Source organism: Panthera tigris, chromosome B1 (assembly GCF_018350195.1).
Source record: "Panthera tigris isolate Pti1 chromosome B1, P.tigris_Pti1_mat1.1, whole genome shotgun sequence".
Taxonomy (NCBI): Eukaryota; Metazoa; Chordata; class Mammalia; order Carnivora; family Felidae; genus Panthera; species Panthera tigris.
The window spans coordinates 202498922-202525842 of NC_056663.1; the positions used below are offsets into that span (position 1 = coordinate 202498922).

Below are 26921 nucleotides of genomic sequence, written 5' to 3' on the forward strand. Positions count from 1 at the left end.
AAACAACAGGTGTTGGCGAGGTGTGGAACCCCGTGCACTGTTGGTGGGAATTGTAAACAGGTGCAGCTGCTGTGGAAAACAGGCCGGGGGTCCCTCACAAAATCAGAAACAGAACTACCATGTGACCTAGCAATTCCACTTCCGGGCATGTATCCAACGAAAACGGAAACACGAGCTCAAAACCATGTCTGCACCTCCACTTTCACTACAGTAGCAGCTACAAGAGCCAAGGCATGGAAGGAAGAACGGAGAAAACACAACGGAGCACTACTCAGCCATAAAAAAGAACAAAATCTCAACACCAACGGATCTCGAGGGCATTATGCTAAGGTGAAGAAAGTCAGAAAAGGACAAATCCCGTATTGTTTCACTTACATGCTGAATCTAAAAAACAATAAAAAGAACAAATACTGAGCTCAGACAAAACAGACTGGCAATGCCAGCGGCAGGGCTGGAAATGGGTGAAGGGGGTCAAAAGGTGCAAGCTCCCAGTTATAAGATAAGTAAGTCCCAGGGACATCATTGTGTACGTCATGACAACTACAGTTAACAATACTGTATTGCATATCTGAAAGTTGCTAAGAGAACAGATCTGAACAATTCTCATCGTAAGAAAAAAGTCTGCAACCGTGTGTGGTGACAGATACCAGATTTACTGTGGTGATCATGTGTGTACAAACACTGCCTTATTATGTTGTACACCTGCAACTAATATAATGTTGCATATCATACCTCAATAAAAAAAATTTTTTTTAAGAGCAAAGTCAAAAGCAATTTTAGACAGCTTTGAGCTGATCCCTAAACTAACACAAGATCCAGCTTGGTAGCCACTGTCAAAATGTGGCTACAGAGCACTTGAAATGTGATTAGTCAAACTGAGATGTGGCAAAGTATAAAATCCACACCAGACTTCAAAGACTCGTATAAAAAAAGGAAGGCAAATATTTCAGTAATAATTTTTGTATTGATTCCACGCTGAAATAATATTGTCGCTGGTTACTTAAGGTTAAGTAATATATACTAGGTAAAATTGATTATATTTGTTTCTTTTTACCTTTATAAGATGGTTACTAAAAAAAAAATATTTTTAAGTAGGCTGCACGCCCAGCATGGAGCCCAACGCAGGGCTCGAATTCGCAACCCTGCGATCAAGACCTAAGCTGAGATCAAGAGTCAGATGCTTAACTGACCGAGCCACCTAGGTACCCAGTTTTATTTTAAGTAATTTCTACACCCTACACGGGGCTCAAACTGAGATGATGGGTCACAAGCTCTGGCCAGGTACCCCCTCAGTACACTTTCAAGACATTATTATGGAAATATCCCAACACATACAAAAGACGAAAGAATAGTATAATGAACTCTTCACGTACCCATCACTCAGCTTCAACAATTATGTTTCATCTACTCTTTCCACCTCCCCACTTTTTTTTTTTTTTTTGAGAGAGCGAGCGGGGGAGGGGCAGAAGGAGAGTGAAGGAGTAAGAGGGAGGGAAGGAGGGAGGGAGACAGAGACAGACAGAGACAGAGAGAATATCTCAAGCAGGCTCCAAACTCAGTGCTGAGACTGACACGGGGCAGAATCCCACAACCCTGGGATCATGACCTGAGCTGAGATCAAGAGTCAGACGCTTAACCGACTGAGGCTCCCCACCCCCCAACCCCCCCGCCCCACGCCCCTGGTTACTAACAATTTTACAATTACATGTGACTTACATTCCATTTCTCTTGAGCAGTACTGGGCTGGAAAGTCACTATTTCTCCCTTTTCCCATCTTCTATGAACTAATAATAAAGAATAAATATCCAGCCCTAAGCAGAAGGAAATGAAGTCACAGGGAATAATTTACAAATAGGAAAAAGAACAGCTAGAAAATGAGAATTTGACTACAGCTGACAATAGCTCGAAATACTTTAATCCTTTTAAACTCCCAAGTTTTTTAACACAGAAATTTAAAACTTCTGTAAAGCATAAAGTTGTGTTTTTTTTTTTTTAATACCAACTTAGACAAAATATCTGTAATACAGAGGCAATAGGCTAATCTCCTCAATATGTACAGGAGCTTCTAATCATCCCAACAGCCTTATATGGTGAGTCCAATTACCATCCTCACTTTACTGAAGAGAAAATTGGAAGTGCTGAGTTTGAGAAACTTGTTCACGCTGGCTAGTAAGTCTCAGAACGAGGATTCGACGTAGGTGAGCTGGCTCCAGACACTGGAAGATGTGCTGGAGTCCCTTCCTGGGCAAGGCAGCTGCTCAGATGAAGGCACCCTTCCCAAAATACAGCTGTATGAGTCCTAGGGCTCACATCGCTGGGGCATGGGCACACCAGCCAGCTAAGGGAGGTGGAGTATAGGTGGGGCATCAAAATCAAAATACATGTGCATTAGCAGAGACCAACAAAGCCAAAAACTGCTTCTCAGACGAGCAAAAAAACGGACAGATAATGGCGAGACTCAAGAGGAAGGAGAAAGTACAAAACACCAAGGTCAAAATGAAAACATCGTTACATCAAACTCACTTAAAATACCAATAACAATAAATAAGTATCAACATATTTAGGTCAAACTTTTGGTGAAAGTTTGAGGAAATGTTCAAAGAATTCCTAGAAAGTACAATTTACCAAAACAGATAGATCGAAACTGGAGCAGTACTTTAATTAGTAAATAAACTTGACCAGATGTAAGTCCAAGCTGAGATGGCTTCTAGCAAAATTTAATAAGAAATAAGTGTAGGGGCCTGGGGGGCTCAGGCAGTTAAGCCTCCTACTTCAGCTCAGGTCATGAGCTCGTGGTCCGTGAGTTTGAGCCCCACGTCGGGCTCTGTGCTGACAGCTCGAAGCCTGGAGCCTGCTTCAGATTCTGTGTGTCTGTCTCTCTGCCCCTCCCCCACTCACGCTCTGTCTCTTTCTCCTTCAAAAATAAACAAACATCCCAAAAACAAAATGTTTAAGAAATAAGTCTAATTTTATTTTATTTTTTTTTAATTTTTTTTAATGTTTATTATTTTTGAGAGAGAGAGCAAGCAGGGAAGGGGCAGAGAGAGAGGGAGACACAGAATCCGAAGCAGGCTCCAGGCTCTGAGCTGTCAGCACAGAGCCCGACGCGGGGCTGGAACTCACAGACCACGAGATCATGACCTGAGCCGAAGTCGGCCGCCAACCGACTGAGCCACCCAGGCGCCCCGTAATAAGTCTAATTTTAGACAAACTCTTCCAGATAACAGAAAAAGGTACACACCAAAAATTAACCATAATCTACATCCTGAAATCCAACAGATGAAAGAAAATTCCAAGTTACTCTCATTCATGAAAATAAATGCAAAAAAATTCTAAATAATTGTATGAGCAAACTGAATCTGGCAATAGACAGAAAAGGATACTACTATGGCAAAGTGGGTTTTTACCCAAGAATTCATAGTTCAACACTGAGCTGATTTTCTAATTACTTTATCACATTACAGAACAAGACACAAGTACCATGTAATTAAACAGATGCCAGAAAAGGCTTTTGATGAAACTGAACATCCATTCATTAAGAAAAACATTCCTAATTAACCAGGAATACAAGGTAACTTTCTTAAAATGATAAATAAAGGCTATCTTTAAAAAAAAAAAATCTATTAACAAAAAACGTAAAAACAAAACAGTGCAAGTTTTCCCTTTGGAATCAGGAATGAGATTGAAGGTACCTGCAACCATCATTTCTATTCAACTTTATCCTAGAGATCCCAGCCACAATAGTCAGGAAAGAAAAATACAAGGACTGATGATTAGAAAAGAGAACAAGAAGTGTCACTATTTGCAGATGATATAATTGTACACCCAGAAAACCCAAAAGGATGGAAAAATAAATAAGAATATCTTACAAATGTTGATAAATAACAAAATATTTTAAATTATATTCCCATATACCAACAACAAATACTTTTTTTAAAAATTTAAGTTAACACTTATAACATCTACCAAAAAAACAAAAAAGCCACCAGGTACTACACTCATGGAAACTGGCCATTATGGCTGGTGTGAACCAGTGTTGCTGGTACAGAGGGACATAATAAGCAAGGGCAGCACGGGTCAGTGGAGCCAGGGCTGCGAAACGTGGCTGGCAGTTGGAGACTAGCTACAAACACAAGGACTGAGGAAATGAGGAAATATATTGAAGATAATGCAGCGAGGTTTCTCACTGTAGGATTAGAGGGGCACAAATATACAATGGAAGAAGGCCATAATAAACTCCAAATGCTGGACCAGAACTGAAAAGAGCTGGTGCAAACTCCTGGTTTTAATAGATCACAAAAGCCGATACAGGTGGATGTGTACACACACATACATTTATTTCCTATCTCTGTTGGCTGTGAGAACATCTAGCACCCAAATTTTGATTTGTAAATACCATGGTCTATTAAAAGAAACCAAGGCTTCTTAGAATAATGGCTGATTTCAGGGTTGTGGCAGAAAAAAACTCAACATAAGAACGGAACTTCTGGTACTATAACGAAAGACTCAAAGAACAATGAAGATATGTCTAAAGGATTCAGCAGCCAGCATATAACCTATTAAAACCAGAAGTTTCCACCAAATCTGGCTATATTTGATACAATGCATAAAACAGAAACCCGTAAGTTCATATTTATATAGGGGGTACACAGATAACAAGGAAGGAGAGCCCTAGCTTACTGAAGAGCGTCAATAAACGCTAAAGGAATGACAACATTAAAAGGTCACCATTTGGCTACCACAGATTTACTGGACTCAACTAAGAATCACCAACAGATGCTAAAACCAGAGGGAGAAGGTCTGATGAGAAACAGGACATTTACAACAACTTCAAAGTATTTCCCTACAAAACACATTACCTAATCATTACTAGTAAATACAAGATTCTTATTAACTTTATAGTGAACAAACCAATCAGATAACAGCTTAACCATTAGGTGGGAGTTATCACCACCCATAATGGAACAAATCAACACCACAAACTCCTGAGATGATGTGCTACAAAGAACACAGCATCACTTGTATGAAATTCCTGCTCAAATGCAAAATCTGAGTCTAATCAGGGGGAAACCTCAGATACACCCAAGTTAAGGATCATTCTACCAAGTGTGCAGTCTCTCATAAAAATGTCAAGGTCAGAGTGCCTGGCTGGCTCAGTTGGTGGAGCATGTGACTCTTGATCTTGGGGCTGTAAGTTTGAGCCCCACATTGGATATAGAGATTACTCAAAGATAAAATCTTTTTGTTGTTGTTGTTGTTGTTGTTGTTTATTTATCTTTGAGTGAGAGACAAAGCATGAACAGGGGAGGGGCAGAGAGGGAGGGAGACATAGAATCTGAGTTCTGTGCTGAGCTGTCAGCACAGAGCCGGACACGGGGCTCGAACCCATGAACCATGAGATCATGACCTGAGCTGAAGTCGGACACTCAACCGACTGAGCCATCCAGGTGCCCCAAAAAATAAAATCTGGAAAAGAAAAAAAAAAAGTCAAGGTCATGAAAGACAAAAGACTGAGAAATTCCAAATATGGCAATCAAATGCAGTGAGTGATCTTGAAACTTATTCTGGACCATAAAGGAACAGGGAGGAAAGTTCTTTCATTTGTTTTTGCTATTAGGAACTATAATTTTGCTATTTTTTTCAACGTTTTTAATTTATTTTTGGGACAGAGAGAGACAGAGCATGAACGGGGGAGGGGCAGAGAGAGAGGGAGACACAGAATCGGAAGCAGGCTCCAGGCTCCGAGCCATCAGCCCAGAGCCCGACGCGGGGCTCGAACTCACGGACCGCGAGATCGTGACCTGGCTGAAGTCGGACGCTTAACCGACTGCGCCACCCAGGCGCCCCCTTTTTTTTTTTTTTTTTTTTAATTTTTTTTCAACATTTTTTTTTTATTTATTTTTGGGACAGAGAGAGACAGAGCATGAACGGGAGAGGGTCAGAGAGAGAGGGAGACACAGAATCAGAAGCAGGCTCCAGGCTCCGAGCCATCAGCCCAGAGCCCGACGCGGGGCTCGAACTCACGGACCGCGAGATCGTGACCTGGCTGAAGTCGGACGCTTAACCGACTGCGCCACCCAGAGGCAGAGTGCCTGAGTGGCTCAGTTGATTAAGCATCCAAACTCTTGCTTTCAGCTCAGGTCATGATCTCACAGTTCCTGAGATCAAGCCCTGTGTCGGGCTCTCTACTGACAGCATGGAGCCTCCTTGGGACTCTTTCTCTTTCTCTTTCTTTCTTTCTTTCTTTCTTTCTTTCTTTCTTTCTTTCTCTCTCTCTCTCTCTCTCTCTCTCTCTCTCCCTCCCTCCCTCCCTCTCTCTCTCTCTGCATCCCCCACCCCAAATAAATAAACATTAACTTTTTTTTTTTTAAAGAACATTTGGGGGACAAATGGTGAAATTTGAAAGAACCTGTGGGTGAGATGTTAATACTATAACAATGCTAATTTTCTGATTTGACAGGTATACAATTTATATGGAGAAGAATGTTCCTGTTTTTAGAAAAATACACATTCATACTAGAGGTAATGGACACTATGTTTATAATTTTTCTTCAAGGGAGCCCAGAGAAAAATCGTAAAACATGTACATGTGTGTGTAGAGAGAAGAAGGGGAAGAGAGAGGAAGGGAGAGATGTAATGATAAGGCAAATGTAATAAAATGCCAAAAGTTGGGGAATCTGGGCCAAGAGGATATAGAAATTTGGTAATATTTTTGTACTTTTCTATAAATTTGAAATTGTTTCTAAGTTAAGTGATTTTAAAACTTATTAAATGCCAAAGAATAAATCGAAAGCTAGAGGGAAACCATGCAGAGAAAACTATACCTAAAAGAGAAGACTGTAAATCTTCATTGACAAAAGTAAAGACACCCAAAGTAAACGGAAATCACACACTTACAGATGAAAACTCAAAGTTAGAGAAAACTATACATTTTTATTGAGAAAAGTACAGATACTCAAATAAATGGAGAAAAATATCAGCTTCAAAGATGCAAAACTCGAGGTGACAATGTCATCATTCCTCAGACTGATCTATATATTCAATGGAATTTGAACCAAAATTCAAACAAATCTGTATATGGAAACTGAGAGTCTAGAATTTACATAAAAAGACAAGGGAGCCAAGAATAACCAAAACAAGGAGGACTACCAGGACTTATTAAAACGCTGTACTGGGCGCCGGCGGGGGGGTGCAGTCAGTTAAATGTCCAGGTCTTGAATTCAGCTCAGGTCATGATCTCATGGTTCATGGAATCGAGCCTATGTTGGGCTCTTTGCTGACAGTATGGATGGAGCCTGCTTGGGATTCTCTCTCCCTCCCTCCCTCCCTCTCTCTCTCTCTCTCTGCCCCGCCCCTGCTCATGCTGTCTCTCTCAAAAATAAATAAACATTAAAAAAAAAAAAATAGCTGCACTAACTGAGGGAGAATGGTATTGATCCAAGGATAGACAAACAGACAAAGAACACAGAACCAAGATATTTATAGACTCTAAATTTATAACAGAGATGGCATTCCATAGCACTGTGGACAGAACATTCTTTTTAACTAATAGTATTAGGACAACTATGTATCCAAATGAAGGAAAAATAAAATATAATCCCTACATCACATGATATACAAAAATCAATTTCAAATTATAGACCTAAATGTGAAAAATAACATTGGTATCTTCATGATCTCCAGTGAAGGAAGACATTTTAAAGCAAGACATCAAAAGAACTACAGCATAAAGGAGTGAACAGATCTAACTATTTAAAAACAGCCTTCCAGGAGTGCCTGGGTGGCTCAGTCGGTTGAGCCTCTGACTTCGGCTCAGGTCATGATCTCGCGGTTCATGAGTTTGAGCCCTGCGTTGGGTGCTGTGCTGAGCCTGCTCGGAGCCTAGAGCCTGCTCCGGGTTCTATGTCTCCCTCTCTCTCTACCCCCTTGCCCACTCACACTCTTGTCTCTCTCTCTCTCTCTCTCTCAAAAATAAACATTAAAAAAAATTTTTTAAATAAACTTCTAGACAAAAGACAGCATTAAAAAAGAAAAAAAAACTAAGAAAAAGATCTAAAACTCAATAGAAAATAAATGAGCAAAAGACTTGAACAGGCTTTCACAAAAAAAGGATATCCAAATGGTCAATTAACATATAGTCAAAGAATGTAAATTAAAATCACAGTAAAATACCAAGCAGAGTAGCTAAAATTAAAAAAAAACCGTGTTGGGGCACCTGCGTGGCTCAGTAGGTTGAGCATCCAACTTCGGCTCAGTTCATGATCTCACAGTCCGTGGGTTCAGGCCCCGCATCGGGCTCTGTGCTGACAGCTCAGAGCCTGGAGCCTGCTTCAGATTGTGTGTCTCCCTCTCTCTCTAACCCTCCCCCATTCATGCTCTGTCTCAAAAATAAATAAACACTAAAAAAATTAAAAGAAAAAAACAACTGTGACCATTTAGGCAAAAAAACAAAACCACGGGAACTCTGGTGCACTGCTGGTAGAGTGGAAACAGGTATAACCATGTTAGGGAACACACACTATATTTTAAGACTTCAAAAACACAATATATTATGACCAAGAAGTTTCTCTTCTAAATACATATCTTTCCTGATACCTTGTTTTGTAGGCACCAAGATACCTGTACAAGATTATTCATACCAGCTCCAAACTGGAAATAGCCCAGATACCCATCAACTATAGAATGGATAAATGTATTGTAGTCTATTCGTATAGTGAAACACTACTCAGCAATAAAATGATCAAATTGTAGCTGAGTTCAAAACAAATCTTAAAAATATTATTGCATGAAAAAAGCCATATACCAAAGACTGTAGGTAGTTTGCTTCCATTTATGTAATATTCAAAAACAGGCAAAACTATACTGTTTAGGTATGTATGCTTAGTGGTTACCTACAAAGGGAAAGAAAGGGAACTGTAACCAACCTTTAGTGGGCTTTTCGAGTCACCAGAATGTTCTATTTATCTGACTGGTACTCATACTAGGGGTCAAATTCAAATAATTTACAGAGCTATACATTCATTTTATGCTCTTTTATAGCATTTAACAATAAAAAAAGTTTTGAAAAAAGAAATAAATGTTTGACAAAAGAACAAGGTAATTCAGTTGGTGAGGAAGAGGCTTCTCAGTAAATGATACACAACTGGAAATCCATAGGAAAACACCTCCAACCCTACCTAACACCACTGTAAAAATTAATGTGAAATGGATAACAGACCTATACATAAAAGCTAAATTATAGGGGCACTGGCTGGCTCAGCCAGTGGAGCGTGCGACTCTTGATCTCAGGGTCATGAGTTCAAGTCTCTCCTTGGGTACAGAGATTACTTAAAAATAAAATCTTTAGGGGCGCCTGGGTGGCGCAGTCGGTTAAGCGTCCGACTTCAGCCAGGTCACGATCTCGCGGTCCGTGAGTTCGAGCCCCGCGTCAGGCTCTGGGCTGATGGCTCGGAGCCTGGAGCCTGTTTCTGATTCTGCGTCTCCCTCTCTCTCTGCCCCTCCCCCTCCCCCGCTCACCTTCACTCCCTCTCTCTCTCTCTCTCTCTCTCTCTCTCTCTCTCTCAAAAATAAAAACGTTAAAAAATTTAAAAAAATAAATAAAATAAAATAAAATAAAATAAAATCTTTAAAAACATAAAAAGCTAAAATTATAAAACTTTAATATGAAAACAAAGTAAAAAAATCTTCCCAACCTTAGAGTAGACAAAAGATTTCAACCTTGGGGTAGACAGATTTCTTAGGATCCTGAAAAGCACTAATGATAAAAGAAAAAAAAAATGATGAACTGGACTTCATCAAGCTTTATAAAACTTCTTTCTGTTCCTCAAGACAGAGGAAGGTTGCTTCTGGCTTCTGCCCCAGCATGGACTGCTCCCACACTTAACAATGAAAACCAACTAATTTCAAGTCCAAGACTTTTTTTGAAGCTACCAGGGAACTGAGGTCACAGAGCAAATTGGCCCAAACTCCGAGTGCCTTCAAGGAAAGAGCATACACACTCACCTGAGGTGGATGCAATGTGGCACTGGTAAGAAGACTGTTATGACCAGATGACAAATTGTGAAGACTGCACACTGTCAGGACAACTCCTGGGGTCACAGAAGTTGGGGAAGTCCGTATCCCTTTGCAACCTGTCTACGAAACCCACAGGATGGTCACCGAAAAGACGTGAAAGAGCCCTAAGAAGCACTGATGGCAGCACAGAACTGGGCAGGGGAGCAGCAGCCAAGTGGGAGGGGCAAGAAATTTCAGCCAGGTCCTTCCCTTCCATCTCCACTAAGGAACAAAAGCCTTAATCTGTACAGGGGAGGGCTGTGGTGAACACTCATTACAACTTGGGGAGGGGAATGGGGGGGGGGGTGGCATTTACTCCTGGAGAAGGGGCAGGATTACACAATGAGCCCATAACCTGAGCCAAGGAAGAAGGGACAGAAGAACCAAGAGGGCCACTCCCCAAGACTCAGGGTTGCCATACATGCCTAACACGGAGTCTTACTCAGAATAATGAAGACAGCACCACACCACCACCAAACATGATTAAATAAAAAAGCTTCAAATAACAGCCAACTGAAGACTACTACTAGGACGGACGGAGAGGAATAAGGGTGTGCAAAGATACACTTTGTGAAGTACTACAAATAGGGAAGGCTTAAAACTCAGAATTACAGAGTTCTGGTAACCCACCTTCACACTAAACATAAGCCATTGCTACAGAACTTTGACAGCTGTGGTGCACTGACAATAACCAAAGCAACAATAAATCCTAAACCTAGGTCTACTTTTAACGAGAGTAATACAAACTACAGCACTAAAGACCAAGTAGAAAGAAAGCTGTGTCCATTTCCAGGCATGAAAATGATTTACTTCAGTTTCTACTGTCCTATACAGTATGTCTGGCTTTGAAAAACAATTATAAAGCACATAAAAGGCATGGGGGAAAAAAACCCACACTCCCAAGAGACAGAGCAATCATGAAAACAAGATTCAGACATGAAGCAGGTGTTGGAACTATCTAACAGGGAATTTGAAATAACTATATATAATTAATATATTAAAGACTATTAACAGAAAAAGTGGACAACATGCTACATCAGAAAGGTAGTTTCAGCAGGGAAATGAACACTACAGAATCAGTGAGCTTGAAGACAGATCAACTCACCCAAACTAAAACACAAAAAGAAAAGGTGGGCGGTGGGGGGAACAAACAAACAACAAGTGTGACACAATAGGAAACATTCTCATTTATAGGTAATCAGAATCCTAGCAAGAGGTGAACAGAGCAGAAGAAATTACGGTTGAGAACTTTCCAAAATTAATGACACACCAAACCACAGATCCAAGAAGCACAGAGAATATCAATTAGGCTAAAAAAAACAAAAAAAAACAAAAAAAAACCAAAAAAAAACCTGCCTCATTATATCACTTCCAAAATGCTACAAATGAAAAAGAGAAAATCTTGAAGGCAGCCAGAGATAAGAGACATTAGACACAGAAGAACAAAAACAAGGATTACAGCAGGGTTCCTGGTGGGGGGGGAGGGGGAAGGATGGGGACATGAAACCCAGAAGACGGTGATTTTTTTTTCTTTTTTAGAGTACTGAAAGGGAAAAGCAACAACCACCACCTATTAAGTCAAAATTCTATACCCAGCAAAGATATCTTTCTAAAAATAATGGAGAAAGATTTTCTCAGAAACAAATCCTGAAGAAAATTCATTGCCAGGAGACTTAACCTACAAGAAATGTAAGATATTTCAGGCAGAAAGAATCTGAGTAATACTGAAACTTGGATCTACAAAAAGAAGAGCCCTAAAAACATAAAGCAAGTAAAATAAAATCAGTCTTTTCTGTTTTTTCAAGAATTGCACTAAAAGATAACTTTCAAAAGCAAAAATAGTGAGTACTGTGTGTTAATAGCACATATAAATGCAAAATAAATAACATCAGAGAATTGGGAATACACTACGTAAAGGCCCTTTGGCAGGCAGACCTTAGAGAGACTGTGGGTTCAACTCCAGACCACTGCAAAGAGCCACTCAAATGAATTTCTTTTTCCCAGTACACTAGTATACTGTAGCCTATTAGTGTGCAATAGCAGAAAAATTATGTACATACTTGAACTTTGTATCTTATTTTAAAATTACTATAAATACAATGTCTATTAAAAATGCTAACCATCATCCGAGCTTTCAGCGAGCTGCAACCTTTCTGCTGGTGGAGGGTCTTGCCTTGACGCAGACTGCTGCTGACTGATCAGGGTCCTGGTTGCTGAAGGCTGGGGTGTCTGTGGCAGTTCCTCAAAACAAGAGAATGAATTTGCCGCCTCTTCCTTTCCCAAATGATCTCTCTGTGGCACGAGATGCTGTCTGACAGCATTCTACCCACAGTACAACGTCTTTCAAAATTGGAGTCAGTCCCTTCAAACCCTGCCGCTCTTTATGAACTAAGTTTATGCCATATTCTAAATCCTTGTTGTCGTTCCAACCGTCTTCACGGCATCTTCACCAGGAGAAGAATCCATCTCAAGAAACCACTTTCTTTGCTCCTCCGTAGGACGCACTCCTCATCCGTTCAAGTTTTATCCTGAGATCGCAGCCATTCAGCCCCTGATCGTAGTTCTCTTGCTGTTTCCACCCCATCTGCAGTGACTTCGCCACGGAGTCTTGAACCCCTCAAAGTCCTGCATGAGGGCTGGAACCCGCTTCTCCCAAACTCCTGTTAATATTGATATTTTGACCTCTTCCCATGAGCCACGGCAAGAAACGTTTTCGTAAGGACATCCAGAATGGTGAATCGTTTCCAGAAGATTTTCAATTTACGCTGCATCAGAAGAGTCACCATTTACGGCGTCTACAGCCTTATATTTTTTAAGATATGTGTTTCTTTTTTTTTTTTTTTTTTAACGTTTATTTATTTTTGGGACACAGAGAGACAGAGCATGAACGGGGGAGGGGCAGAGAGAGAGGGAGACACAGAATCGGAAGCAAGCTCCAGGCTCTGAGCCATCAGCCCAGAGCCCGATGCGGGGCTCGAACTCACTGACCGCGAGATCGTGACCGGAGCTGAAGTCGGACGCTTAACCGACGGAGCCACCCAGGCGCCCCAAGATATGTGTTTCTTAAGTAGTAAGACGAAAAAGTCAAAGTTAAAAATTACTCCTTGCTCCATGGGCTGCAGAATGGATGTCGTATCAGCAGGCATGAAAACAACATTAACCTTGCTATACATCACCAGAGCTCTTGGGTGACTGGGTACAACGTCAATGAGCAGTATTACTTTGAGAGGAATCTTTTTTTCTGAACTGTAGGTCTGAACAGTCGGCTTAAGATATTTGGTAAACCATGTCGTAAACAGATATGCTGTCATCCAGGCTTTGTTGTTCCATCTGTAGAGCGCAGGCAGAGTAGATTCAGCACAGTTCTTCGGGGCCCTAGGATTTTCCCAACGGTAAATGAGCACTGGCTCCAACTTCAAGTCACCAGCTACATGAGCCCCTAACAAGGGAATCTGCTTGTCCCTTGAAACTCTGAAGTCAGGCACTGACTTCTCCTCTCTAGCGATGACAGTCCCAGTCTTCTCCCCAAATGAGGCTGTTTTCGTCTACACTGAGAATCCATTGTTTAGTGTGGCCTCCTTCATGAATTATCCTAGCTAGACCTTCCGGAGAACTTGCTGCAGCTTCTCCATCAGCACTTGCTGCCTCACTTGGCACTTTTGTGTTATGGAGACGGCGTCTTTCTTAAATCTCACGAACCAACCTCTGCAAGCTTCAGATTTTTCTTCTGCAGCTTCCTCTCCTCCCCCAGCCCTCACGGAATTGAAGAGAGTCAGGGCCTCGCTCTGGAAGAGGCTTTGGTTTAAGAGAGTATTGCAGCTGTTTTGGTCTTCCTTCCAGACCACTGGAATTTTCTCCCTACCGGCAGTTAGGCCATTTCCCTTTCTTATCATTCATGTGCTCACTGGAGTAGCACTCATTTCCTTTAGGAACTTTTCCTTGGCATTTGCAACTTGGCTGTTTGGAACAAGAGGCCTACCTTTCGGCCTATCTTGGCTTTAGACATCCCTCCCTCACTCAGCTTCCATCATGTCTAGCTTTTGATTTCAAGTGAGAGATGCGTGACCTTTCCTTTCACTTGAACCCTCAGAGGCCACTGTAGGGTTGGTTGGTAGTTGGCCTAATTTCAGTACTGCTGTGTCTCAGGGAGTGGAGAGGCCTGAGGAAAGCGAGGGTTGTGGGATGGTGACTGACATTCTACAGAGCAGCTAGAAAACACACATTTATCAATTAAGTCCACGGCCTTAATGGACACAGTTCATAGTGCCCCCAAAACAAGTACAATAGTAACATCAAAGATCACTGATCACACATCACCATAACAAACATAATAATGAGGAAAAACTCTGAAATATTGCGAGAATTACTAACCTAAGACAGAGACACAAAGGGAGTAAAGGCTTTTGGAAAAACGGCACCAATAAAAAACCTTCAATTTGTAAAAAACACAGTATCTGCGGAGCACAATATGAAACCAGTATGCCTGTACTACGCTGTGACGCAATACAATATCATTTGAAGGTACACTTTGCACGAATTTAAAACGTACACTGTAGGGGCGCCTGGGGGGCTCAGGCGGTTAAGCGTCCCATTCAGCTCAGGTCATGATCTCACAGTTCGTGGGTTCGAGCCCCGCGTTGGGCCTGTGCTGACAGCTCAGAGGCTGGAGCCTGCTTCGGATTCCCTCTCGCTCTGCTCCTCCCCCACTCATGCTATGTCTCTCTTTCTCAAAAACAAACTTAAAACATTTTTTTTCCCTTAAATGTACACTGTAAAGCCAGGACCGGACCTGGTGGGGGCTGGCAACATGGAGTCGCTACACCAGCAAACACGCAAGCAGGTCCCTAAGGCCCAGTCTCACATGGGACTGAGATGACAAATAGTCTCTGCATTTAGTAGAAAACAAAATCTAAGCAAACACAGACCAGATATTCAGCCGTCTAGAACTTCTAGGGATTATGTCCAGCAAAGAGCGCCCTAACCAAAGAAAGAACGCCACGCTTCCCAGTACCTGTGGACTGCTCTCAGAAACTTCCAGCATCAGCGGTACACAAGGGCGCAGCAGAAGAGACAAGACAGCAAGAGGAGCTTCTGGGTGCCACCTCCACCACTAATGACTCTGACACCACCACCCTAATGCATGACTCACTGTGGTCTGACTCTTCCCTCCGGAAAATTCACCACGGCATGGATGGCCTCAGTGGAGTCGGACACAGTATTCTGGAAGGACTGAGGGCCCAGAGACTGACCTCGAAGGGGACTCAGAGGATCTCGGACACTGCCAACGTGCTGGGCTTATCCAACAGTGATGTGGCTTTCCAGGACAGGGCTGTATGATCCGTGGGGCGTCGCTCACCCGAGTGGTCATGTTCCTCGGGGGGCAGTACTGGAGTGAGCCAGCCACGCCCACCGGCTGAAGGACCTGCCCACCGTGTGAGTGTGGGTGCGTGAAAGAGAGAGGGGAGCCCAAAGGAGGCCTACTGAAACACATGGCCGTCTTAACTGTGCCCATCACTTGGAAGTAACTGTGACCTGTAACCTAGTGGGAGTCTCAGATCTGCTTTGTGCGACACCGTGGCAGAGAAGCTAGTGTCACCAAGATGCATGGTGCTTTGGAAATGAAAGAAGTACATGTTCTCTCTGAAAGTAAACAAATTCAAAAAATTAAAATGTACACCGTAAGCCCAAAGGCAACAAGTGTAAAATATTTTAAGAGGTATGAATAGTAAGTCAACAGAAGAGATGAAACGGAATCGTAAAACATGCTAAATAAAACCGAGAAGAGGCAGAAAAAAGGGGGAAAAGAAAACAAAAAATAAATGAACAGAAAATATAGCCAGCAAGATGGAAGGTTTTAGTCAAATCCTATCAAGAATCATCAGTGGCTGCCTGGGGCCAGAGGAGAGGGGGTGGACTGGCAAAGGGCTTGAGGGAACTGGGTGGGGTGATGGACATTTCCTAGGGGTTTTTTTGTTTTTGTTTTTTTAAGTTTGTCCATTTTGAGAGAGAGAAAGAGTACAAGCAGAGGAGGGGCAGAGAGAGAGGGGGAGGGAAAGAGAATCCCAAGCAGGCTCTGCTCTGTCAGCCTGGAGCCCAATGCAGGGCTAGAACTCATGAACCGTGAGATCATGACCTGAGCCAAAACCAAGAGTTGGGGACTTAACCGACTGAGCCACCCAGGTACCCCAGAAATTTCCTAAGTATGGTAAACATTCATCCATACTCAGAAAACTGTATGTTTAAAATGGGTGTATCCTAGGGTGGCTCAGTCGGTCAAGTTTCCTACTCTTGGTTTCAGCTTAGGTCACGGTCTTACAGCTCGTGGGTTCAAGCCCTACATCAAGCTCTGCGCTGACAGTGCAGAGCCTGCTTGGGATTTTCTCCCTGCTCCGCACCCGCCCCCGTACCTTCTCTCTCTGAAAATAAACAAACTTGAAAAAAAATGGGTACATCCTACTGTGTGCAAATTATAACTCAATAAAGTTTATTTTTCAAAATAAAGAATAAAAAGTTAAAGGATAAAAAATAAAAAGTTTATTTCAAAATAAAGAATAAAAAGTTAAAGGAAAAACAACTCTACTGAAATAACTAAGAATGCCGAGTCGTGGCCGGACTGCCCAGTCTCACTTACTAGCATGTTGACACGGGCGTCACTCACCCTCTCTCTGTCCTCAAGCACCAGCCGCACGGGCCTGCCATGAGGAGGTAAGAAGTGCTTCAAGCCCCAGCTTGGCACACAGTTAGAGACCGTCCAGTGCTGGCTAGCATTATGATTAATAAAGAATGACCCACACTTTTGCCTAGGACCACATATGGTGGCACCTTGAGGGAGAAGACACCGTCTCTGCTCTAGTCGAATGAATGTCATCTGACTAAAGACTCAAAGACTGAGGGGCACCTGGGTGGCTCGCTTGGTTAGGCCTCCGACTCTTGGTTTCGGCTCAAGTCATGATCTCACGGTTTGTGGGATCGAGCCCCATATTGGGCTCAGCACTGCTGGTATAAAGCCTGTTTGGGATTTTTCTCTCTCTCCCCCTCCCACGTTCTCTCTTTCAAAATAAATAAATAAACTTAGGGGGAAAAACATATCACCAGAAATAAATTGACAGAAACAAACCTCATAGTTAGAAAATAATCCATTTCTCCTACATGCCTACCTCTGTATGGTTCAGTCAGTATTTACGGAAGACCTACAAGATGCTGGAGACAGATCCAAAGACCACATATACTCTCTGGCTCTTGAGAAAATGCCACAGGAGTGAGCTGTTCCAACATAATGAAAGAAAGAGCATTAATACAAAAAAGATGTGCATGTTACTACAAAAGCCCCAAGGAGAGGAAATGACTCACACCAGGCTACAAAGCCAAGAGCCAAGTGCCAGGCATTATGCGAAATGCCATACATGTACTTCTTCCTATGACTCTTACAATGACTCCAAAGTAGGCACTATTGTCTCATTTTAAAGCTGTGACACCTAAGGAACAGAACCATCAGGGAACCTCATCTAACATCACAGAGCTAGGATTCAAATCCAGGCAGTCTGAATCCCACACCTGCACTCCCAAGACGACAGTGGACGGCTTCTCTGCCAGCATCTGCCTGGGAGGGGTCAGGGAAAGCTCCTCCTCTCATCAGCCACCTGGAAAGCGCCTGCCTCTCGGAGCGAGCGCTGGGACTCCTGCATCATCTTCCTTTCAAAGCTGACTCCTCCCCTCCCCCTCCCCTTCTCTTCCAGGCTGGGTGGCCAGTCCCGCCTTCCTGCTCCCGCAGCACTTCTCAACCACATGCACCCACCTCTCCCGAGAAACTGACCATGGGCTCAGTGAGACCAGAGACTTTGTCCCAATCACATTCTTTCCACTAACAGCTTCCATAGCATCACTCCCAGGGCAGGCAGCGTTCACTGAATGAACGAGCAGAAGCCTCTCCAGTGGTTTTCAGAGTGACAGACAGGAAAGGCTGACTGCCTGACACGGGAGCTGAGCTGCCCGTCGGGGTAACTTGTGCCAGAAGATCCTGGAATCACATGCACAATATGCAGAGTCAAGTTCCTTCACCGCCACTTTAGAAACTACACCTACAGCCTCTCAGGGACTCCCCTAAGACCAACGGTCAGGGAAGAAAACGCTGAGTCTGTTTACAGTTGGTTTAAGTGATGTGTTGGCACCAGCCAGCGGATGGCTGCAACATGACACTACACTCAGACTCGGTCCTGAAGGCCCAGTGGCAGGAAAATCCAGACCAGCGGGCACAGGTCTGAGAAGTATGGTCGGATGGACCCTTTGCCAGGAAGGAAGAATGGCCAGAGATGCAGATCCACACCAATTCACTGACGGAAGCTACTGTCTGGCAGGACGGTCAGGAATTTGGAAAGAACAAGAAGCGATAACTGGTGGCAAAGGGCTCTAGAGAAGGGGTGTGAGGACGGACTCGGCACGCAAGGGCCTCTGTGTCCTGTGTGAATATGCTCAGCGAGGACACGCCCTGCAAACGCAGCTCTCAAAGCTCAGTGGACAAGATGAGCAGCGCCACACGTGTCTCTGAGCTTCTTTCCCTGACACTTACTCTAATACGCTCATGACAGCAAGGGTGGGAGTGATGAATCTGCTCAGTGACCTACACTTCCGCCAAGAACGATCTGGGTTCTCCAATGCCAGGTATCTGCAGGGCACAGCTCGTCTGGTATTCGGCATTTCGTGCTTTCTCTAGCACTGGACTCACTCAGCAAGCAACAACATAGCTGGGAGCCCCAGAGAGGCCGGACTTGTGCCCCAGCCTCAGTTACTGGCTTCCTCCAACCTCTCCTCAGCCCCCATGCCTCTGCACAGGTGAGGGGTCCTGCAGGGCTGGCTATCTAGTGAGCCTACTACCCAACCTTGTCCCACATAGTGGCCTGGAGCCGCCCTGGCCCACGTGATACACAGAAATGTCTGACCACCTGAATAAGGGGGCTACCGCTCCAGCAATCGGCTCTGGCCGTGCTTCCCAGACTCCTGCACACTTGCCCATCGACGCTGGCTCGCCTGAACCCTAGAGGTCTGTTTCCCATGGCCCTCCCAACACAGACATGACGCATCCCAGGCAGCCTGCCTGCAGGGGTGCCCTGACTGCCATGCATGCCCACCCACTAGCCTCAGCTTGCGTGCACCCCAGACAGATCCTGCCTGCCCAGTGACTGTGGACTAGCTCTGGCCCAGGCAAGCCAGCTGCAACCACATGTGCTCCAACAAGGTATGAACCCCAGCTTTGGGGTGTGGCCCCCTTCGAAATGTGTCCTTCCATGGGGGTATTATCCCTCAGCCCTCAAGTATACTTTAGAGTTTCCTTTCCAGTTTACAGTTGCTCTAGCGGAGCTTGCTAATTTCTTAATATATTAAATTTCCCTTGTTTAAATTACTATATGGTTTAAAAAAATAAAAAATAAAATAAAATAAAAAAATAAATTAACTATATGGTTTGTTTCCTGATTGGACCTAGACTGATACACCCCGTTCTCCCATGTCACCATTATAGACTTACTGTACAACTTTTCACTGTTATGACCCATGGTCATGGGATTCACTCATCTTGTCACATACCCCATCACCCAAAACAGCTGGCTGGGGAGAATGATGAAATGGCCTACTGGGGACTCACCACATTAAATGGGAGACCTTTGGGGTTAGAGAGCCATCCCATAAGACGCAGCTGTACATATTCTGCACAGATGCCCAAGACAGACATGGTGCTGCCTCTCCAGGAAAGAAGGGCCCAAGTGCAAGCAGCATCTTTCACTGGCACCTAACAACCAATCCGGAAGATTCTTCCTTCCCACCCCTGCAACTTTAGGTTAGAACTCTTAGTAGCCAAGAGTTGAAAACCTGTACCAGGTGATAATAATTTCAGTATATAAGAAGTTAGCCTGGCCATCTGGACTCATACCTCTGAACCAACAAGTTCAACACAAATGTTGACTAGATATTGTGATGGTCAAAGATAAAGAGACACATGAGACAGGTGCAGAATCCCAAAAAGAATGTCTTCAAAAAATATGTACCTCTCCATTAAACTTCCTTCTAAAACTTCCTTCTGACACATCCTGCAAGAACAGCAACACTACGGACATCTGGGGGGCTCAGTCGACCATCTGACTTCTGATTTTGGCTCATGTCACGATCTTGTGGTTCATGAATTACAGCCCTGCGTCGGGCTCTGCACTGACAGCACAGAGCCTGCTTTGGATCCTCTGTCCCCCTCTCTCTGCCCCTCCCCAGCTCTCTCTCTCTTGCTCTCTCTCAAAAAAAAAAAAAAAAAAATGTTAAGTTTATTTTTTAAAGCAACACTGAATCCTGTGGATGCTTAGAAAACATACACTTAAAATACTGTACAACTGTGGTTGAAAATACTCACTGTTTATCCTTAGGCAAGTCATTAATCCTCCAAGCCTCAGTTTCCTTATTTGCAAAGGGAAGATTAAAAAAATCCACTCAGAGGGCTGCTACAGAATCAAGTGAGATATGACAAGTGAAGTGCTTAACAGAGTCTAGGACTCTGGGTTAAGTAACCCAGAGTAACCATTAATGGTTAATGGTAACAGTAACCATTAAGTCAAAACGGCAGCTATTTATTACCATAAAAATGACAGACTGTTTTAAATGGGCAAAATAAAGCAGGCAAATGCAAATAAAATAAATGCATGGGTAGCAATTTAAAGTCAGAAAAACATAAGTGGGGCGCCTGGCTGGCTCAGTCAGTGGAGCATGTGACTCCTGATCTTGGGGTTACGAGTTCAAGCTGCACATTAGGTGAAGAGATTACTTAAAAATAAAATTTTAAAGAAAAGATAAACATTATAAGTAACAAGGTTACTCTGTTAATAGGAAATATACTTTTAATAAAGACGTGAAACTCACAACTCAACATAAAAATAAACATGTTAATATATATAAAATACAAAGCCAGTAAAGTCTCCAGGTAAAAATTAACAGATGTCACCAATAGTCAAACAGGCCACCTATCAATCTGTAACAAACCAAGCAGACAAAAACATAAATGACAAATTTAAATAAGGCATAATTGTTGGATTTATGTCAAGATTTAAACTCCACTGAATACTTCTTGCATTAAATTCCATGAAACACTTGCACAGTTGATCAAATAGGCTACCAAAAAGCAAACAGAAACCTACACTCCAACAGACACAAGTTATACAGGCCATATTCACTTAAAAACAAAAAAACAGGAGTGCCTGGGTGGCTCAGTCGGTTGAGCGTCCGACTTCGGCTCAGGTCATGATCTCGCGGTCCATGAGTTTGAGCCCCGCGTCGGGCTCTGTGCCGACAGCTCAGAGCCTGGAGCCTGCTTCAGATTCTGTGTCTCCCTCTCTCTCTGCCCCTCCCCTGCTCACACTCTGTCTCTCTCTGTCTCTCTCTGTCTCTCAAAATAAATAAACATTAAAAAAAAAAAATTTTAGGGGCGCCTGGGTGGCTCGGTCGGTTAAGCGTCCGACTTCAGCTCAGGTCACGATCTCGCGGTCCGTGAGTTCGAGCCCCGCGTCAGGCTCTGGGCTGATGGCTCGGAGCCTGGAGCCTGTTTCCGATTCTGTGTCTCCCTCTCTCTCTGCCCCTCCCCCGTTCATGCTCTGTCTCTCTCTGTCCCAAAAATAAATAAACGTTAAAAAAAAAAATTTAAGGGGCGCCTGGGTGGCTCGGTCGGTTAAGCGTCCGACTTCAGCTCAGGTCACGATCTCGCGGTCCGTGAGTTCGAGCCCCGCGTCGGGCTCTGTGCTGACTGCTCAGAGCCTGGAGCCTGCTTCCGATTCTGTGTCTCCCTCTCTCTCCCTCTCTCTCTGTCCCTCCCCCGTTCATGCCCCGTTAGGTCTCTCTCTGTCTCAAAAATAAATAAACGTTAAAAAAATTTAAAAAAAAAAAATTTAAAAACAAAAAACAAATGGAATGTAAGATTTATAAAAGCTGAAACCACATATTTCAAAGTCCAATTCACTTCAATATTCAAAGCTCTCTCTCAAGTACTTTAATGAAGACATAAATTTGTAATTACAGTCCCACCAATATTTAATACTAGAGGACAGGGATTACCAGTAAATTCCCAGTACTTACCATAGTAACTTGAACATAATATGCACTAACTGAATGTCTGCTGAGTAAAGACTGAGAAAAACACGAAACTGAGAACACTATATATCAAAACTTTAGGTGTCTGGCCAAAACTGTACTTAAAGTTAAGTTCATAGCTGTAACGACTAGTATTATTTCAAAGGAAGAGAAAAGTAAATATTTGGCTATTAGAAATCAATTCAGAAAGCCACCTTCCCCAAAATAGCAACAATCATTATTACGAAAAGTTAATGACTTAGAAAATTGTTAACAATAGGAACTAGTTAAAACGTTGTAAATGTCTCTGAATTGTATGCTTAAAAATGGTTTAAATGGCACATTTTATGATATACGTGTTTTAGCACAATTTTGAAAAAACAGATTTTTTTTTTTTGAAAAGGGCAAATTTAAGTGGGATGGATACTGGGGAAAAAAACATACAAACAAACAAAAACAGATTAAAAAAGAACTGACCTACAAAGTTTAATGGGTGATTACCCTTTAAGAAACAGAATATTCCCTAACACTAACAATGTGCATAGTTTACAGGACTAAAGATTCAATCCTCTAATACCAGAAACATCTTAGAATCATGAAAAGCACATGGTAACAATTAGCATTCGTGGGGTCCTACTAAAATTCTCACTCTCTCATCTACCTCAAACCACTCACACATTCCCCAAAGCCATGCTTTTAAATTAATTCCTACCACCATTCCACTATATATGGATGTCCTCAAGTCACTTTATTTTCTACAAAAGACTCCTGACGTTCTCAAGGACATGAGGTCACATGAGGACTTTCCAGGATACCAGCTATCACAAATCACTAAGACATTTAAGTGACCTCATCAGACCTTTAAGAAACATGTAAAATTAAAATAAATTCTGCCTGTAAGTATACACTGCATTGTGGACATTAGTGTATTGACCTCAGAAGGCAGTCAGGAAAACCACAACACAGAGAAATGAAATGATGGGGGAAGGGGGGGGGGAGGGGACACAGCCAGCAGCTAAGTGATTTCCACACAAAACTAGGAGCTTCAAAATTCCCCCTTTTCAAATTCATGCTTTCACAAAATTGACATTAGAATGGTAACAATTATGGGAATGCAAACTGATGCAGCCCCTCTGGAAAACAGTATGGAGGTTCCTCAAAAATCTAAAAATAGAACTACCCTACGACCCAGCAATTGCACTACTAGGCATTTATCCAAGGGATACAGGTGTGCTGTTTCGGAGGGACACGTGCACCCCCACGTTTATAGCAGCGCCATCGACAATAGCCAAAGTATGGAAAGAGCCCAAATGTCCATCGATGGATGAATGGATAAAGAAAATGTGGTGTATATATATACAATGGAGTATTACTGGGCAATCAAAAAGAATGAAATCTTGCCATTTGCAACTACGTGGATGGAACGGGAGGGTATTATGCTAAGTGAAATCAGTCAGTCAGAGAAAGATAAAAATCATTATGACTTCACTCATATGAGGACTTTAAGAGACAAAACAGATGAACATAAGGGAAGGGAAACAAAAATAATATAAAAACAGGGAGGGGGACAAAACAGAAGAGACCCATAAATATGGAGAACTGAGGGTTACTGGAGGGGTTGTGGGAGGGGGGATGGGCTAAATGGGGAAGGGGCACTAAGGAATCTACTCCTGAAATCATTGTTTCACTATATACTAATTTGGATGTAAATTTAAAAGAAAAATAAAACAAACAAAAACTTAGTAAAATATCCTCAAATACAAATCTGTAATTCAACCTGTGTAATAGTATATACTGAAATAAAATATTAAAAAGTAAAAAAAAAAATTAAAAATATAATTGATAGGGAAAAGAGAATATTTATTAACTATTATAATAACCCCTACAAAACACATTTCTTGAATATAGTATTTTAACCTTTTGATCTCAATTTTATTTTCAGAATTTTGTGTTTCTACATGAACACAATAAATTGGTTGTTTTCACTGAAAAAAAATTAATAAAGGTTGTATCATCTTACTCTCCCATGAACACAGTACAGTTGACCCTTGAACAAGAGCTTGAACTGTGCAGGTCCACTTATACAGAGATTTTCTCTAATAAATACAGTACAGTAATGTAAAAAAAAAAAAAAAAGAACGGTAACAGATACATAAAAAAATAACGAATATGTGAAATAAATATTGCATGGACTCCAAAATACTCTCAAAATTCTGAGGATTTTAGTCCTCATGTCAATTAAAAACCTGAGGTAATATAACTTTGAGATCAACACCTGCACAAAGTCCAATAAAACCCACGAGACCACATTAAATCCTCAAAAATGCTGTATGGAAATTACTGTCTAAACCACAAAGACCGGTCAGAGAATCAGCACATCCCATCTTAGGTGGCCTTACACCTGTCACAGTACCTCCCCAGCCCCTTATATCCAAAAGGGCAGGTGCTGCTTGGCCCTGGCCCCTTGCTCCTCCTAGCTGTGCAGCTGGCCTTGAACAAGTCCTTAGCCTTTCTGTGCCTGTTTCCTCAACATGAACTGGGGACCGGGGCACCTGTGCTTCAAGTCACTGTAAAGACAGAAAGGAGACACACACAGGGACGGCACGACAGTGCCTGACACGGAAAGTGCCGTGTAAGTGCCAGCCGACGCGGACACATGTAATCATCAGCTTGTGGCAGGACCACTCAGCGATCGCTGCTTGCGCGGCAAAGTAACGCCGCAAGGACCACACGAACTCCTTCCTGATCTCTCTTCGACTACAGTTTTGCCCTGCTGTTCGTATCTCACTGCTGCCCAGCTCACCTAAAACATAAGCCTCCTAAGAACAGAAACCACTCCACGGGACACCTCCCGGCAACCTGACCGTGCCAGACAACACACGGAAGACTTGTGGAAGTTCCTCCAGTGTCACACCCCGGTGTCAAGCACGTATTCAAAGACCTCAATAAATGTTTGCTCAATGAATGAATCCGCGTTCTCTCGACGATCTCGACTTCAAGTCCAAGGCCCTGACACCCTTGCACAGTCTGGCCCCAGTCACCACACCTTGCTTGGGACACACTGCCACTGACCAGATTCTGCTCACTCGCTGGGCATCAACCCTGACTCCTTTCACTTGGGGAAACACTCCGAGCCCCCCACACAGACGAGGCGCTGTCCCTGCTCCCTCCCTCTCCCCTGGATTGGGGGGGGGGGGTCAGCACTCTCCCTAAACCAGGGCCTGGGCCAGGAGCAAGTCCAGTATTTGGAAGGGAGTCAGTCAGAGGAGTGTGAACCAGCAGACAGAGGGGGAGGACGTCAGGCCTCCTTTCCCAGAGGAGGGTCATGAACCCAAAAGGGTGGGAACCTTTTATTCTAAGTAAGTTTTTATTTCATTCAGCTTTTCAACACTTCCAACAGGACAGAGACCTACTACCTGTACCCAAATAATTCTTTGGTAACCAGAATTAATTGATAAATAAATGTTGCTTCTGATTTTCATTTTCATTTTTTAATTAACGCCAAATGATTAATTCATGTAATAAAAAAAGCTAAGCATGTAATATTTATTGAAAATTCCTCTGTTTGAAGTCTATTTCAGGCAGTTAGATGTAAGCATTAATAATGCAAGAGGGGTCACAGCTTCTGAGTGTTACAGAACCTCGAGGGCCCATTCCTGGCCTCTCCTCACCAATGCCTTCCCTCCACCAGCCACACCCACACCATCAAGACACACTCAACCCTCAGGAGTTGGCCTGGGGCTCAGATGTCTATGGTGGAGAGGGCTGTCTATGGTGGAGCAGGAGGACCCTACGCTCACCTTGTTCCACAGATACAACTACGTAACACTCACATCAGCGTACATAACCCAGAACACTATCCGAAGCCTGGGAGAACAAACCCCACAACTAGAGGTAGAGAAGAGGCCACACCAGAGAAGGTAGGAAGGGCAAAGACCCAGCTTGGGAGCAAAACAGACCATCGTTTGCGGCGGGAAGGGAGCCGCGGGCACAGAGAAGGGCAAAAATCAGATGTTGATGGTACAACTGCCTAATCCACCTCTGCCTTGGTCGTCTCAAGGCCAGGGGGCTCAACATGTCCAAAACCAAATGTACACGGTGGCAGCAGTAAACCAGAGAACCCGGGAGTCATCCAACGCAAAGAAACCAGAAGGAGAGCAGACCCAGCAAGTTTAGTGTGGGGGACAGCCTGCCTGGGCGCACAACACCCGTGTTCCTGATAAGACACCTGCGCCCATCCCATACGCAGAAGTCAAGGGGGTGCACCCCAGCCCCCCGCCAAATGCCCACCCCTCGCCTGACACCAGGCCTCTAACTGGTCTTCCTGCTTCAGTCTTTGCCCCTTATACCCACCTAAGTCACAGTACATCACTCTTCTGCTCAAGACCCTCCCATGTTCCCACAGATTAAAACCAGTGTCAGAGTGTCAGACAAGGCCCTCCAGGTCTGTCCAGAGCCTGACAATCCAGCACTCAGCAGACACTTGTGGGGACAGATGGGCAAACGTGACACACGCACCAACAGATGATCTGACACGGAGCTGCGTGAAGAAGCAAGAACAAGACCTGTGCCTCACACCACCTGGAAATAAGCAAATACACGCAATCTCTGAAAAGAGAGATTCAAGAGATTCATGCCTGTCCACATAAGCAAACCTATCAGACTAGAGCAGATTAAGAAGTGGGGGCAGGGGGAGTAAGGAGCATAACACGAAGCAGGCAAATAGGGGAGAAGGCAAAAGGACACTGACACCTATCTGAGGCTGGGCATGTGCT

At 43.3% G+C, this 26921-nt stretch overlaps 1 protein-coding gene and 1 pseudogene across 3 annotated transcripts in view; one reads left to right on the forward strand and one right to left on the reverse strand.

Annotated features, from left to right (window-relative positions):
• Window positions 1-26921, reverse strand: part of FAM193A (family with sequence similarity 193 member A) — a 163507-nt gene that overhangs the window by 108107 nt on the left and 28479 nt on the right. The window contains exon 1 of one of the 3 annotated variants that reach the window (XM_042985101.1): window positions 17211-18462. The exons of the other annotated variants lie outside the window; for them this stretch is intronic. The gene's annotated coding sequence lies outside the window, so the exon portion shown is untranslated. Of the gene's footprint in view, window positions 1-17210; window positions 18463-26921 lie in introns of those variants that run through there. 3 annotated transcript variants of the gene reach the window in all.
• LOC102963028 lies at window positions 14810-15470 on the forward strand (annotated as a pseudogene).